Source organism: Phytophthora infestans, genomic scaffold (assembly GCF_000142945.1).
Source record: "Phytophthora infestans T30-4 supercont1.168 genomic scaffold, whole genome shotgun sequence".
In the NCBI taxonomy this organism is placed as follows: Eukaryota; Oomycota; class Peronosporomycetes; order Peronosporales; family Peronosporaceae; genus Phytophthora; species Phytophthora infestans.
The window spans coordinates 150,857-165,497 of NW_003303591.1; the positions used below are offsets into that span (position 1 = coordinate 150,857).

Here is a 14,641-nt window from a genome sequence, read left to right on the forward strand (position 1 = left end):
GTTGGGTTGTGTGAGCGGTGATTTCGTTGCCAAAACATCGACAAGCGCTGGAAGACGACAGCGACGTTGTCGAGGTGCACCGTCGGCATCAACGTTCGGGGAGTCTATCGAAGGCTTGAGAGGGTTGTTTTGGATGTGGATTGTCTGATTGTGGTGAGTGCGTGCGTGCGATTGCGGCTGTTTGCGTCTGGTTTGATTCTGGGCGTTTGCGTGTGTCGGTGGGAGATGTTGCGTTTGAGCTAGCACTATGGCGCAGAGGAAGCGTGTTGAGCTCATAAGCCCAAAGACCTTGGATCGAGACCAACAAGGGCCTAACTTTTGCGCGCGTGAGCCCGCGCCTGGCAGGTAACAGCTCGTTTGCTGCTTCTACCGACTTTTGCTCCGATCGTGAAGGGCGGGTCTTAGCGTTTTTTCGCCATATTCCCCCTCTCCCCCCGCCTCCACCCAGTCACACGAGCTCAAAAACAAGCATATATTATACTGATAATCAGCGATCAATCCAAGACAAGCTGACAGGAGGGTTCGAGTAGTTGCAGGTTTTCATTTTGGAAACGCTCGAACGGCTTTTGGGACGTTCGGTTGGGTTGTGTGAGCGGTGAATTTCGTTGCCAAAACATCGACAAGCGCTGGAAGAACGACAGCGACGTTATCGAAGGTGCACCGTTCGGCATCAACGTTCGGGGAGTCTATCGAAGGCTTGAGAGGGTTGTTTTGAATGTGGATTGTCTGATTGGGGTGATTGCGTGCGTGCGATTGCGGTTGGTTTAATTCTGGGCGTTTGCGTGTGTCGGTGGGAGATGTTGCGTTTGAGCTAGCACTTTGGCGCAGAGGAAGCGTGTTGGGCTCATAACCCAAAAGTCGTTGGATCGAGACCAACAAGTGCTATCTTTTGCGCGCGTGAGCCCAGTGCTTGCAGTAACAGCTCTTTTGCTGCTTCTACAGACTTTGCTCGGTCGTAAAGCGCGCGTCTAGTCTTTTGCCGCTATATCCCCGTCTCCAACAGCCACACCAATTCACAAGCGCCAAAAACAAGTCTTTATTTAGTGACCATCGAGATCAAGCAACGGATGCGACGAGCGGTTCGAGGTGATGTAGTTTTCATTTTGGAACGCTCGAACGGCTTTTGGGACGTTCGGTTGGGTTGTGTGAGCGGTGATTTCGCTGCCAAAACATCGACAAGCGCTGGAAGACGACAGCGACGTTATCGAGGTGCACCGTCGGCATCAACGTTCGGGGAGTCTATCGAAGGCTTGAGAGGGTTGTTTTGAATGTGGATTGTCTGATTGGGGTGAGTGCGTGCGTGCGATTGCGGCTGGTTGCGTTTGGTTTAATTCTGGGCGTTTGAGTGTGTCGGTGGGAGATGTTGCGTTTGAGCTAGCAGATGAAGCGTGGTGAGGCCATAACCCAAAGGACGTTGGATCGAGACGAACAAGTGCTATCTTTTGCGCGCGTGAGCCCACTGCTTGCAGTAGCAGCTCTATTGCTGCTTCTACAGACTTCGCTCGATCGTAAAGCGCGCGTCTAGTCTTTTGCCGCTATATCCTCGTCTCCAACAGCCACACCAATTCACAAGCGCCAAAAACAAGTCTTTATTTAGTTGATCATCGTGATCAAGCAACAGATGCGGACGAGCAGGTACGAGGGGGATGTAGTTATTCATTATTGTAACGCTCGAACGGCCTTCTGTGGACGTTCGGCTTGCGGTTGTGTGAGCGGGGGATTACGCTGGCCAAAAACATCGACAAGCAGCTGGCAAGACGACAGCGACGATATTCGAAGAGGCATCGTCGGGCATCAATCGTTCGGTCGAAGGCTAATCGAAGGCTTTGAGAAGGGTTGGTTTTGGATGTGGATTGTCTGATTGGGGTGAGTGCGTGCGTGCGATTGCGGCTGTTTGCGTTTGGTTTAATTCTGGGCGTTTGCGTGTGTCGGTGGGAGATGTTGCGTTTGAGCTAGCACTTTGGCGCAGAGGAAGCGTGTTGGGCTCATAACCCAAAAGTCGTTATATCGAGACCAACAAGTGCTATCTTTTGCGCGCGTGAGCCCAGTGCTTGCAGTAACAGCTCTTTTGCTGCTTCTACAGACTTTGCTCGGTCGTAAGGCGCGAGTCTAGTCTTTTGCCGCTATATCCCCGTCTCCGACAGCCACACCAATTCACAAACGCCAAAAACAAGTCTTTATTTAGTGATCATCGAGATCAAGCAACGGATGCGACGAGCGGTTCGAGGTGATGTACTTTTCATTTTGGAACGCTCGAACGGCTTTTGGGACGTTCGGTTGGGTTGTGTGAGCGGTGATTTCGTTGCCAAAACATCGACAAGCGCTGGAATACGACAGCGACGTTATCGAGGTGCACCGTCGGCATCAACGTTCGGGGAGTCTATCGAAGGCTTGAGAGGGTTGTTTTGAATGTGGATTGTCTGATTGGGGTGAGTGCGTGCGTGCGATTGTGGCTGGTTGCGTTTGGTTTAATTCTAAGCGTTTGAGTGTGTCGGTGGGAGATGTTGCGTTTGAGCTAGCACTTTGGCGCAGAGGAAGCGTGTTGGGCTCATAACCCAAAAGTCGTTGGATCGAGACCAACAAGTGCTATCTTTTGTGCGCGTGAGCCCAGTGCTTGCAGTAACAGCTCTTTGCTGCTTCTACAGACTTTGCTCGGTCGTTAAGCGCGCGTCTAGTCTTTTGCCGCTATATCCCCGTCTCCGACAGCCACACCAATTCACAAGCGCCAAAAACAAGTCTTTATTTAGTGATCATCGAGATCAAGCAACGGATGCGACGAGCGGTTCGAGGTGATGTAGTTATCATTTTGGAACGCTCGAACGGCTTTTGGGACGTTCGGTTGGGCTGTGTGAGCGGTGATTTCGCTGCCAAAACATCGACAAGCGCTGGAAGACGACAGCGACGTTATCGAGGTGCACCGTCGGCATCAACGTTCGAAGGGTCTATCGAAGGCTTGAGAGGGTTGTTTTGGATGTGGATTGTCTGATTGGGGTGAGTGCATGCGTGCGATTGCGGCTGTTTGCGTATGGTTTGATTCTGGGCGTTTGCGTGTGTCGGTGGGAGATGTTGCGTTTGAGCTAGCACTTTGGCGCAGAGGAAGCGTGTTGGGCTCATAACCCAAAAGTCGTTGGATCGAGACCAACAAGTGCTATCTTTTGTGCGCGTGAGCCCAGTGCTTGCAGTAACAGCTCTTTTGCTGCTTCTACAGACTTTGCTCGGTCGTTAAGCGCGCGTCTAGTCTTTTGCCGCTATATCCACGTCTCCAACAGCCACACCAATTCACAAACGCCAAAAACAAGTCTTTATTTAGAGACCATCCGGATCAAGCAACGGATGCGACGAGCGGCTCAAGGTGATGTAGTTTTCATTTTGGAACGCTCGAACGGCTTTTGGGACGTTCGGGTGGGGTTGTGTGAGCGGTGATTTCGTTGCCAAAACATCGACAAGCGCTGGGAGGACGACAGCGACGTTATCGAGGTGCACCGTCGGCATCAACGTTCGGGGGAGTCTATCGAAGGCTTGAGAGGGGTGGTTTTGGATGTCTGATGCTGAAGAGTGCGTAGCGCGCGACTTGCCGCCTGTCTGCGGTTTGCTTTGATTCTAGATCCTTGCCGTGTGTCGGTGGGAGATGTTGCGTTTGAGCTAGCACTTTGGCGCAGAGGAAGCGTGATGGGCTCATAACCCAAAAGTCGTTTGGATCGAGACCAACAAGTGCTATCTTTTGTGCGCGTGAGCCCCAAAAGTGCTTGGCTCAAGTAAAACAAGTGCTATCTTTTGTGCTGCTTCTACCCAAACTTTGCTCGAACAGTTCGTTAAGCGCGCGTCTACAGTCTTTTGCCCGCTATTTAAATCCCACGTCTCCTCAACAGCCACAATACCCCCAATTTCCAACACAAACGCCAAAAACAAGTCTTTAATTTCAAGAGATGATCATGCAGATACAAGCAACGGATGCGACGAGCGGCTCAAGGTGGTGTAGTTTTCATTTTGGAACGCTCGAACGGCTTTTGGGACGTTCGGTTGGGTTGTGTGAGCGGTGATTTCGTTGCCAAAACATCGACAAGCGCTGGAAGACGACAGCGACGTTGTCGAGGTGCACCGTCGGCATCAACGTTCGAAGGGTCTATCGAAGGCTTGAGAGGGTTGTATTGGTTGTCTGATTGGGGTGAGTGCGTGCGTGCGATTGCGGCTGTTTGCGTTTGGTTTAATTCTGGGCGTTTGCGTGTGTCGGTGGGAGATGTTGCGTTTGAGCTAGCACTTTGGCGCAGAGGAAGCGTGTTGGGCTCATAACCCAAAGGTCGTTATATCGAGACCAACAAGTGCTATCTTTTGCGCGCGTGAGCCCCAGTGCTTGCAGTAACAGCTCTTTTGCTGCTTCTACAAACTTTGCTCCGTCGTAAAGCGCGCGTCTAGTCTTTTGCCGCTATATCCACGTCTCCAACAGCCACACCAATTCACAAACGCCAAAAACAAGTCTTTATTTAGAGACCATCCAGATCAAGCAACGGATGCGACGAGCGGTACGAGGTGATGTAGTTTTCATTTTGGAACGCTCGAACGGCTTTTGGGACGTTCGGTTGGGTTGTGTGAGCGGTGATTTCGTTGCTAAAACATCGACAAGCGCTGGAAGACGACAGCGACGTTATCGAGGTGCACCGTCGGCATCAACGTTCGGGGAGTCTATCGAAGGCTTGAGAGGGTTGTTCTGGACGTGGATTGTCTGATTGGGGTGAGTGCGTGCGTGCGATTGCGGCTGTTTGCGTTTGGTTTATTTCTGGGCGTTTGAGTGTGTCGGTGGGAGATGTTGCGTTTGAGCTAGCACTTTGGCGCAGAGGAAGCGTGTTGGGCTCATAACCCAAAGGTCGTTGGATCGAGACCAACAAGTGCTATCTTTTGCGCGCGTGAGCCCAGTGCTAGCAGTAACAGCTCTTTTGCTGCTTCTACAGACTTTGCTCCGTCGTTAAGCGCGCGTCTAGTCTTTTGCCGCTATATCCACGTCTCCAACAGCCACACCAATTCACAAACGCCAAAAACAAGTCTTTATTTAGTGACCATCGAGATCAAGCAACGGATGCGACAAGCGGCTCGAGGTGGTGTAGTTTTCATTTTGGAACGCTCGAACGGCTTTTGGGACGTTCGGTTGGGTTGTGTGAGCGGTGATTTCGTTGCCAAAACATCGACAAGCGCTGGAAGACGACAGCGACGTTATCGAGGTGCACCGTCGGCATCAACGTTCGGGGAGTCTATCGAAGGCTTGAGAGGGTTGTTTTGGATGTGGATTGTCTGATTGGGGTGAGTGCGTGCGTGCGATTGCGGCTGTTTGCGTTTGGTTTAATTCTGGGCGTTTGCGTGTGTCGGTGGGAGATGTTGCGTTTGAGCTAGCACTTTGGCGCAGAGGAAGCGTGTTGGGCTCATAACCCAAAAGTCGTTGGATCGAGACCAACAAGTGCTATCCTTTTGTGCGCGTGAGCCCAGTTGGCTTGCAAGTAACAAGTGCTCTTTTTTGCTGCTTCTACAGACCTTTGCTCGGTCGTAAAGCGCGCGTCTAATCCTTTTGCCGCCTATACCCACGTCTCCAACAGCCACACCAATTCACAAGCCGCCAAAAACAAGTCTTTATTTAGTGATCATCGAGATTCAAGCAACGGATGCGACGAGCGGTTCGAGGTGATGTAGTTTTCATTTTGGAACGCTCGAACGGCTTTTGGGACGTTCGGTTGGGGGTTGTGTGAGCGGTGATTTCGGTTGGCCAAAACATCTTTCGGGACAAGCGCTTGGGAAGACGACAGCGACGTTATCGAGGTGCCAAACCGTCGGCATCAACGTTTCGGGGAGGTCTATCGAAGGCTTGGAGGTGAAGGGTTGTTTTGGATGTTGGATTGGTCTGATTGGGGGTTTGAGTGTGTTGCGTTGCGATTGCGGTTTGTTTGCGTTTGGTTTAATTCTTGGGTGCGTTTGAGGTTGTTTGTCGGTTGGGAGAATGTTGGGCGTTTGCGTGTGTCGGTGGGAGATGTTGCGTTTGAGCTAGCACTTTGGCGCAGAGGAAGCGTGTTGGGCTCATAACCCAAAGGTCGTTATATCGAGACCAACAAGTGCTATCTTTTGCGCGCGTGAGCCCAGTGCTTGCAGTAACAGCTCTTTTGCTGCTTCTACAGACTTTGCTCCGTCGTAAAGCGCGCGTCTAGTCTTTTGCCGCTATATCCACGTCTCCAACAGCCACACCAATTCACAAACGCCAAAAACAAGTCTTTATTTAGAGACCATCGAGATCAAGCAACGGATGCGACGAGCGGCTCAAGGTGATGTAGTTATCATTTTGGATCACTCGAACGGCTTTTGGGACGTTCGGTTGGGTTGTGTGAGCGGTGATTTCGTTGCCAAAACATCGACAAGCGCTGGAAGACGACAGCGACGTTATCGAGGTGCACCGTCGGCATCAATGTTCGGGGAGTCTATCGAAGGCTTGAGAAGGTGGTTTTGGATGTGGATTGTCTGATTGGGGTGAGTGCGTGCGTGCGATTGCGGCTGTTTGCGTTTGGTTTAATTCTGGGCGTTTGAGTGTGTCGGTGGGAGATGTTGCGTTTGAGCTAGCACTTTGGCGCAGAGGAAGCGTGTTGGGCTCATAACCCAAAGGTCGTTGGATCGAGACCAACAAGTGCTATCTTTTGCGCGCGTGAGCCCACTGCTTGCAGTAACAGCTCTTTTGCTGCTTCTACAGACTTTGCTCGGTCGTAAAGCGCGAGTCTAGTCTTTTGCCGCTATACCCCCGTCTCCAACAGCCACACCAATTCACAAGCGCCAAAAACAAGTCTTTATTTAGTGATCATCGAGATCAAGCAACGGATGCGACGAGCGGTTCGAGGTGATGTAGTTTTCATTTTGGAACGCTCGAACGGCTTTTGGGACGTTCGGTTGGGTTGTGTGAGCGGTGATTTCGTTGCCAAAACATCGACAAGCGCTGGAAGACGACAGCGACGTTATCGAGGTGCACCGTCGGCATCAACGTTCGGGGAGTCTATCGAAGGCTTGAGAGGGTTGTTTTGGATGTGGATTGTCTGATTGGGGTGAGTGCGTGCGTGCGGCGTATTGCGGCTGTTTGCGTTTGGTTTAATTCTGGGGGTTTGCGTGTGTCGGTGGGAGATGTTGCGTTTGAGCTAGTACTTTGGCGCAGAGGAAGCGTGTTGGGCTCATAACCCAAAAGTCGTTGGATCGAGACCAACAAGTGCTATCTTTTGTGCGCGTGAGCCCAGTGCTTGCAGTAACAGCTCTTTTGCTGCTTCTACAGACTTTGCTCGGTCGTAAAGCGCGAGTCTAGTCTTTTGCCGCTATATCCCCGTCTCCGACAGCCACACCAATTCACAAACGCCAAAAACAAGTCTTTATTTAGTGATCATCGAGATCAAGCAACGGATGCGACGAGCGGTTCGAGGTGATGTAGTTTTCATTTTGGAACGCTCGAACGGCTTTTGGGACGTTCGGTTGGGTTGTGTGAGCGGTGATTTCGTTGCCAAAACATCGACAAGCGCTGGAAGACGACAGCGACGTTATCGAGGTGCACCGTCGGCATCAACGTTCGGGGAGTCTATCGAAGGCTTGAGAGGGTTGTTTTGGATGTGGATTGTCTGATTGGGGTGAGTGCGTGCGTGCGATTGCGGCTGTTTGCGTTTGGTTTAATTCTGGGCGTTTGAGTGTGTCGGTGGGAGATGTTGCGTTTGAGCTAGCACTTTGGCGCAGAGGAAGCGTGTTGGGCTCATAACCCAAAAGTCGTTGGATCGAGACCAACAAGTGCTATCTTTTGTGCGCGTGAGCCCAGTGCTTGCAGTAACAGCTCTTTTGCTGCTTCTACAGACTTTGCTCGGTCGTTAAGCGCGCGTCTAGTCTTTTGCCGCTATATCCACGTCTCCAACAGCCACACCAATTCACAAACGCCAAAAACAAGTCTTTATTTAGTGATCATCGAGATCAAGCAACGAATGCGACGAGCGGCTCGAGGTGATGTAGTTTTCAGTTTGGAACGCTCGAACGGCTTTTGGGACGTTCGGTTGGGTTGTGTGAGCGGTGATTTCGTTGCCAAAACATCGACAAGCGCTGGAAGACGACAGCGACGTTATCGAGGTGCACCGTCGGCATCAATGTTCGGGGAGTCTATCGAAGGCTTGAGAAGGTGGTTTTGGATGTGGATTGTCTGATTGGGGTGAGTGCGTGCGTGCGATTGCGGCTGTTTGCGTTTGGTTTAATTCTGGGCGTTTGAGTGTGTCGGTGGGAGATGTTGCGTTTGAGCTAGCACTTTGGCGCAGAGGAAGCGTGATGGGCTCATACCCAAAAGTCGTTGGATCGAGACCAACAAGTGCTATCTTTTGTGCGCGTGAGCCCAGTGCTTGCAGTAACAGCTCTTTTGCTGCTTCTACAAACTTTGCTCGGTCGTTAAGCGCGCGTCTAGTCTTTTGCCGCTATATCCACGTCTCCAACAGCCACACCAATTCACAAACGCCAAAAACAAGTCTTTATTTAGAGACCATCCAGATCAAGCAACGGATGCGACGAGCGGCTCAAGGTGGTGTAGTTTTCATTTTGGAACGCTCGAACGGCTTTTGGGACGTTCGGTTGGGCTGTGTGAGCGGTGATTTCGTTGCCAAAACATCGACAAGCGCTGGAAGACGACAGCGACGTTGTCGAGGTGCACCGTCGGCATCAACGTTCGGGGAGTCTATCGAAGGCTTGAGAGGGTTGTTTTGGATGTGGATTGTCTGATTGGGGTGAGTGCGTGCGTGCGATTGCGGCTGTTTGCGTATGGTTTGATTCTGGGCGTTTGCGTGTGTCGGTGGGAGATGTTGCGTTTGAGCTAGCACTTTGGCGCAGAGGAAGCGTGTTGGGCTCATAACCCAAAAGTCGTTGGATCGAGACCAACAAGTGCTATCTTTTGTGCGCGTGAGCCCAGTGCTTGCAGTAACAGCTCTTTTGCTGCTTCTACAGACTTTGCTCGGTCGTTAAGCGCGCGTCTAGTCTTTTGCCGCTATATCCACGTCTCCAACAGCCACACCAATTCACAAACGCCAAAAACAAGTCTTTATTTAGAGACCATCCAGATCAAGCAACGGATGCGACGAGCGGCTCAAGGTGGTGTAGTTTTCATTTTGGAACGCTCGAACGGCTTTTGGGACGTTCGGTTGGGTTGTGTGAGCGGTGATTTCGTTGCCAAAACATCGACAAGCGCTGGAAGACGACAGCGACGTTGTCGAGGTGCACCGTCGGCATCAACGTTCGAAGGGTCTATCGAAGGCTTGAGAGGGTTGTTTTGGTTGTCTGATTGGGGTGAGTGCGTGCGTGCGATTGCGGCTGTTTGCGTATGGTTTGATTCTGGGCGTTTGCGTGTGTCGGTGGGAGATGTTGCGTTTGAGCTAGCACTTTGGCGCAGAGGAAGCGTGTTGGGCTCATAACCCAAAAGTCGTTGGATCGAGACCAACAAGTGCTATCTTTTGTGCGCGTGAGCCCAGTGCTTGCAGTAACAGCTCTTTTGCTGCTTCTACAGACTTTGCTCGGTCGTTAAGCGCGCGTCTAGTCTTTAGCCGCTATATGCCCGTCTCCGACAGCCACACCAATTCACAATCGCCAAACACAAGTCTCTATTTAGAGATCATCGAGATCAAGCAACAGATGCGACGAGCGGCTCGAGGTGGTGTAGTTTTCATTTTGGAACGCTCGAACGGCTTTTGGGACGTTCGGCTGGGTTGTGTGAGCGGTGATCTCGTTGCCAAAACATCGACAAGCGCTGGAAGACGACAGCGACGTTATCGAGGTGCACCGTCGGCATCAACGTTCGGGGAGTCTATCGAAGGCTTAAGAGGGTTGTTTTGGATGTGGATTGTCTGATTGGGGTGAGTGCGTGCGTGCGATTGCGGCTGTTTGCGTATGGTTTGATTCTGGGCGTTTGAGTGTGTCGGTGGGAGATGTTGCGTTTGAGCTAGCACTTTGGCGCAGAGGAAGCGTGTTGGGCTCATAACCCAAAAGTCGTTGGATCGAGACCAACAAGTGCTATCTTTTGTGCGCGTGAGCCCAGTGCTTGCAGTAACAGCTCTTTTGCTGCTTCTACAGACTTTGCTCGGTCGTTAAGCGCGCGTCTAGTCTTTTGCCGCTATATCCCCGTCTCCAACAGCCACACCAATTCACAAGCGCCAAAAACAAGTCTTTATTTAGTGATCATCGAGATCAAGCAACGGATGCGACGAGCGGCTCAAGGTGGTGTAGTTTTCATTTTGGAACGCTCGAACGGCTTTTGGGACGTTCGGTTGGGTTGTGTGAGCGGTGATTTCGTTGCCAAAACATCGACAAGCGCTGGAAGACGACAGCGACGTTATCGAGGTGCACCGTCGGCATCAACGTTCGGGGAGTCTATCGAAGGCTTGAGAGGGTTGTTTTGGATGTGGATTGTCTGATTGGGGTGAGTGCGTGCGTGCGATTGCGGCTGTTTGCGTATGGTTTAATTCTGGGCGTTTGAGTGTGTCGGTGGGAGATGTTGCGTTTGAGCTAGCACTTTGGCGCAGAGGAAGCGTGTTGGGCTCATAACCCAAAAGTCGTTGGATCGAGACCAACAAGTGCTATCTTTTGTGCGCGTGAGCCCAGTGCTTGCAGTAACAGCTCTTTGCTGCTTCTACAGACTTTGCTCGGTCGTTAAGCGCGCGTCTAGTCTTTTGCCGCTATATCCCCGTCTCCGACAGCCACACCAATTCACAAGCGCCAAAAACAAGTCTTTATTTAGTGATCATCGAGATCAAGCAACGGATGCGACGAGCGGTTCGAGGTGATGTAGTTATCATTTTGGAACGCTCGAACGGCTTTTGGGACGTTCGGTTGGGTTGTGTGAGCGGTGATTTCGCTGCCAAAACATCGACAAGCGCTGGAAGACGACAGCGACGTTATCGAGGTGCACCGTCGGCATCAACGTTCGGGGAGTCTATCGAAGGCTTGAGAAGGTGGTTTTGGATGTGGATTGTCTGATTGGGGTGAGTGCGTGCGTGCGATTGCGGCTGTTTGCAGCTGTTTGCGTTTGGTTTAATTCTGGGCGTTTGAGTGTGTCGGTGGGAGATGTTGCGTTTGAGCTAGCAGAGGAAGCGTGTTGGGCTCATAACCCAAAGGTCGTTGGATCGAGACCAATAAGTGCTATCTTTTGCGCGCGTGAGCCCAGTGCTTGCAGTAACAGCTCTATTGCTGCTTCTACAGACTTTGCTCGGTCGTAAAGGGCGCGTCTAGTCTTTTGCCGCTATATCCCCGTCTCCAACAGCCACACCAATTCACAAGCGCCAAAAACAAGTCTTTATTTAGTGATCATCGTGATCAAGCAACGGATGCGACGAGCGGTACGAGGTGATGTAGTTATCATTTTGGAACGCTCGAACGGCTTTTGGGACGTTCGGTTGGGTTGTGTGAGCGGTGATTTCGCTGCCAAAACATCGACAAGCGCTGGAAGACGACAGCGACGTTATCGAGGTGCACCGTCGGCATCAACGTTCGGGGAGTCTATCGAAGGCTTGAGAGGGTTGTTTTGGATGTGGATTGTCTGATTGAAGTTGAGTGCGTGCGTGCGATTGCGGCTGTTTGCGTATGGTTTGATTCTGGGCGTTTGCGTGTGTCGGTGGGAGATGTTGCGTTTGAGCTAGCACTTTGGCGCAGAGGAAGCGTGTTGGGCTCATAACCCAAAAGTCGTTGGATCGAGACCAACAAGTGCTATCTTTTGTGCGCGTGAGCCCAGTGCTTGCAGTAACAGCTCTTTTGCTGCTTCTACAGACTTTGCTCGGTCGTTAAGCGCGCGTCTAGTCTTTTGCCGCTATATCCACGTCTCCAACAGCCACACCAATTCACAAACGCCAAAAACAAGTCTTTATTTAGAGACCATCCAGATCAAGCAACGGATGCGACGAGCGGCTCAAGGTGATGTAGTTATCATTTTGGAACGCTCGAACGGCTTTTGGGACGTTCGGTTGGGTTGTGTGAGCGGTGATTTCGTTGCCAAAACATCGACAAGCGCTGGAAGACGACAGCGACGTTATCGAGGTGCACCGTCGGCATCAACGTTCGGGGAGTCTATCGAAGGCTTGAGAGGGTTGTTTTGAATGTGGATTGTCTGATTGGGGTGAGTGCGTGCGTGCGATTGCGGCTGGTTGCGTTTGGTTTAATTCTGGGCGTTTGAGTGTGTCGGTGGGAGATGTTGCGTTTGAGCTAGCACTTTGGCGCAGAGGAAGCGTGTTGGGCTCATAACCCAAAAGTCGTTGGATCGAGACCAACAAGTGCTATCTTTTGTGCGCGTGAGCCCAGTGCTTGCAGTAACAGCTCTTTTGCTGCTTCTACAGACTTTGCTCGGTCGTAAAGCGCGAGTCTAGTCTTTTGCCGCTATATCCACGTCTCCAACAGCCACACCAATTCACAAACGCCAAAAACAAGTCTTTATTTAGAGACCATCCAGATCAAGCAACGGATGCGACGAGCGGCTCAAGGTGATGTAGTTTTCATTTTGGAACGCTCGAACGGCTTTTGGGACGTTCGGTTGGGTTGTGTGAGCGGTGATTTCGTTGCCAAAACATCGACAAGCGCTGGAGGACGACAGCGACGTTGTCGAGGTGCACCGTCGGCATCAACGTTCGGGGGGTCTATCGAAGGCTTGAGAGGGTTGTTTTGGTTGTCTGATTGGGGTGAGTGCGTGCGTGCGATTGCGGCTGTTTGCGTATGGTTTGATTCTGGGCGTTTGCGTGTGTCGGTGGGAGATGTTGCGTTTGAGCTAGCACTTTGGCACAGAGGAAGCGTGTTGGGCTCATAACCCAAAAGTCGTTGGATCGAGACCAACAAGTGCTATCTTTTGCGCGCGTGAGCCCAGTGCTAGCAGTAACAGCTCTTTTGCTGCTTCTACAGACTTTGCTCGGTCGTTAAGCGCGCGTCTAATCTTTTGCCGCTATATCCACGTCTCCAACAGTCACACCAATTCACAAACGCCAAAAACAAGTCTTTATTTAGAGACCATCCAGATCAAGCAACGGATGCGACGAGCGGTTCGAGGTGATGTAGTTTTCATTTTGGAACGCTCGAACGGCTTTTGGGACGTTCGGTTGGGTTGTGTGAGCGGTGATTTCGATGCCAAAACATCGACAAGCGCTGGAAGACGACAGCGACGTTATCGAGGTGCACCGTCGGCATCAACGTTCGGGGAGTCTATCGAAGGCTTGAGAGGGTTGTTTTGAATGTGGATTGTCTGATTGGGGTGAGTGCGTGCGTGCGATTGCGGCTGGTTGCGTTTGGTTTAATTCTGGGCGTTTGAGTGTGTCGGTGGGAGATGTTGCGTTTGAGCTAGCAGAGGAAGCGTGTTGGGCTCATAACCCAAAGGTCGTTGGATCGAGACCAACAAGTGCTATCTTTTGCGCGCGTGAGCCCACTGCTTGCAGTAACAGCTCTATTGCTGCTTCTACAGACTTTGCTCGGTCGTTAAGCGCGCGTCTAGTCTTTTGCCGCTATATTCCCGTCTCCAACAGCCACACCAATTCACAAGCGCCAAAAACAAGTCTTTATTTAGTGATCATCGAGATCAAGCAACGGATGCGACGAGCGGTTCGAGGTGATGTAGTTATCATTTTGGAACGCTCGAACGGCTTTTGGGACGTTCGGTTGGGTTGTGTGAGCGGTGATTTCGCTGCCAAAACATCGACAAGCGCTGGAAGACGACAGCGACGTTATCGAGGTGCACCGTCGGCATCAACGTTCGGGGAGTCTATCGAAGGCTTGAGAAGGTGGTTTTGGATGTGGATTGTCTGATTGGGGTGAGTGCGTGCGTGCGATTGCGGCTGTTTGCGATTTGGTTTAACTTCTGGGCGTTTCAGTGTGTCAGTGGGAGATGTTGCGTTTGAGCTAGCACTTCTGGGCAGAGGAAGCGTGTTGGGCTCATAACCCAAAGGTCGTTGGATCGAGACCAACAAGTGCTATCTTTTGCGCGCGTGAGCCCAGTGCTAGCAGTAACAGCTCTTTTGCTGCTTCTACAGACTTTGCTCGGTCGTAAGGCGCGAGTCTAGTCTTTTGCCGCTATATCCACGTCTCCAACAGCCACACCAATTCACAAACGCCAAAAACAAGTCTTTATTTAGTGATCATCGAGATCAAGCAACGGATGCGACGAGCGGCTCAAGGTGGTGTAGTTTTCATTTTGGAACGCTCGAACGGCTTTTGGGACGTTCGGTTGGGTTGTGTGAGCGGTGATTTCGTTGCCAAAACATCGACAAGCGCTGGAAGACGACAGCGACGTTATCGAGGTGCACCGTCGGCATCAACGTTCGGGGAGTCTATCGAAGGCTTGAGAGGGTTGTTTTGGATGTGGATTGTCTGATTGGGGTGAGTGCGTGCGTGCGATTGCGGCTGTTTGCGTTTGGTTTAATTCTGGGCGTTTGAGTGTGTCGGTGGGAGATGTTGCGTTTGAGCTAGCACTTTGGCGCAGAGGAAGCGTGTTGGGCTCATAACCCAAAGGTCGTTGGATCGAGACCAACAAGTGCTAACTTTTGCGCGCGTGAGCCCAGTGCTTGCAGTAACAGCTCTTTTGCTGCTTCTACAGACTTTGCTCGGTCGTAAAGCGCGAGTCTAGTCTTTTGCCGCTATACCCCCGTCTCCAACA

At 51.5% G+C, this 14,641-nt stretch overlaps 1 pseudogene across 1 annotated transcript; it reads left to right on the forward strand.

Moving 5' to 3' along the window:
- Positions 1 to 241: 241 nt before the first annotated feature.
- Positions 242 to 313, forward strand: PITG_30888 (annotated as a pseudogene). The gene has a single exon. The product of its transcript is annotated as a tRNA-OTHER (tRNA).
- The last annotated feature ends 14,328 nt before the right edge of the window (positions 314 to 14,641 follow it).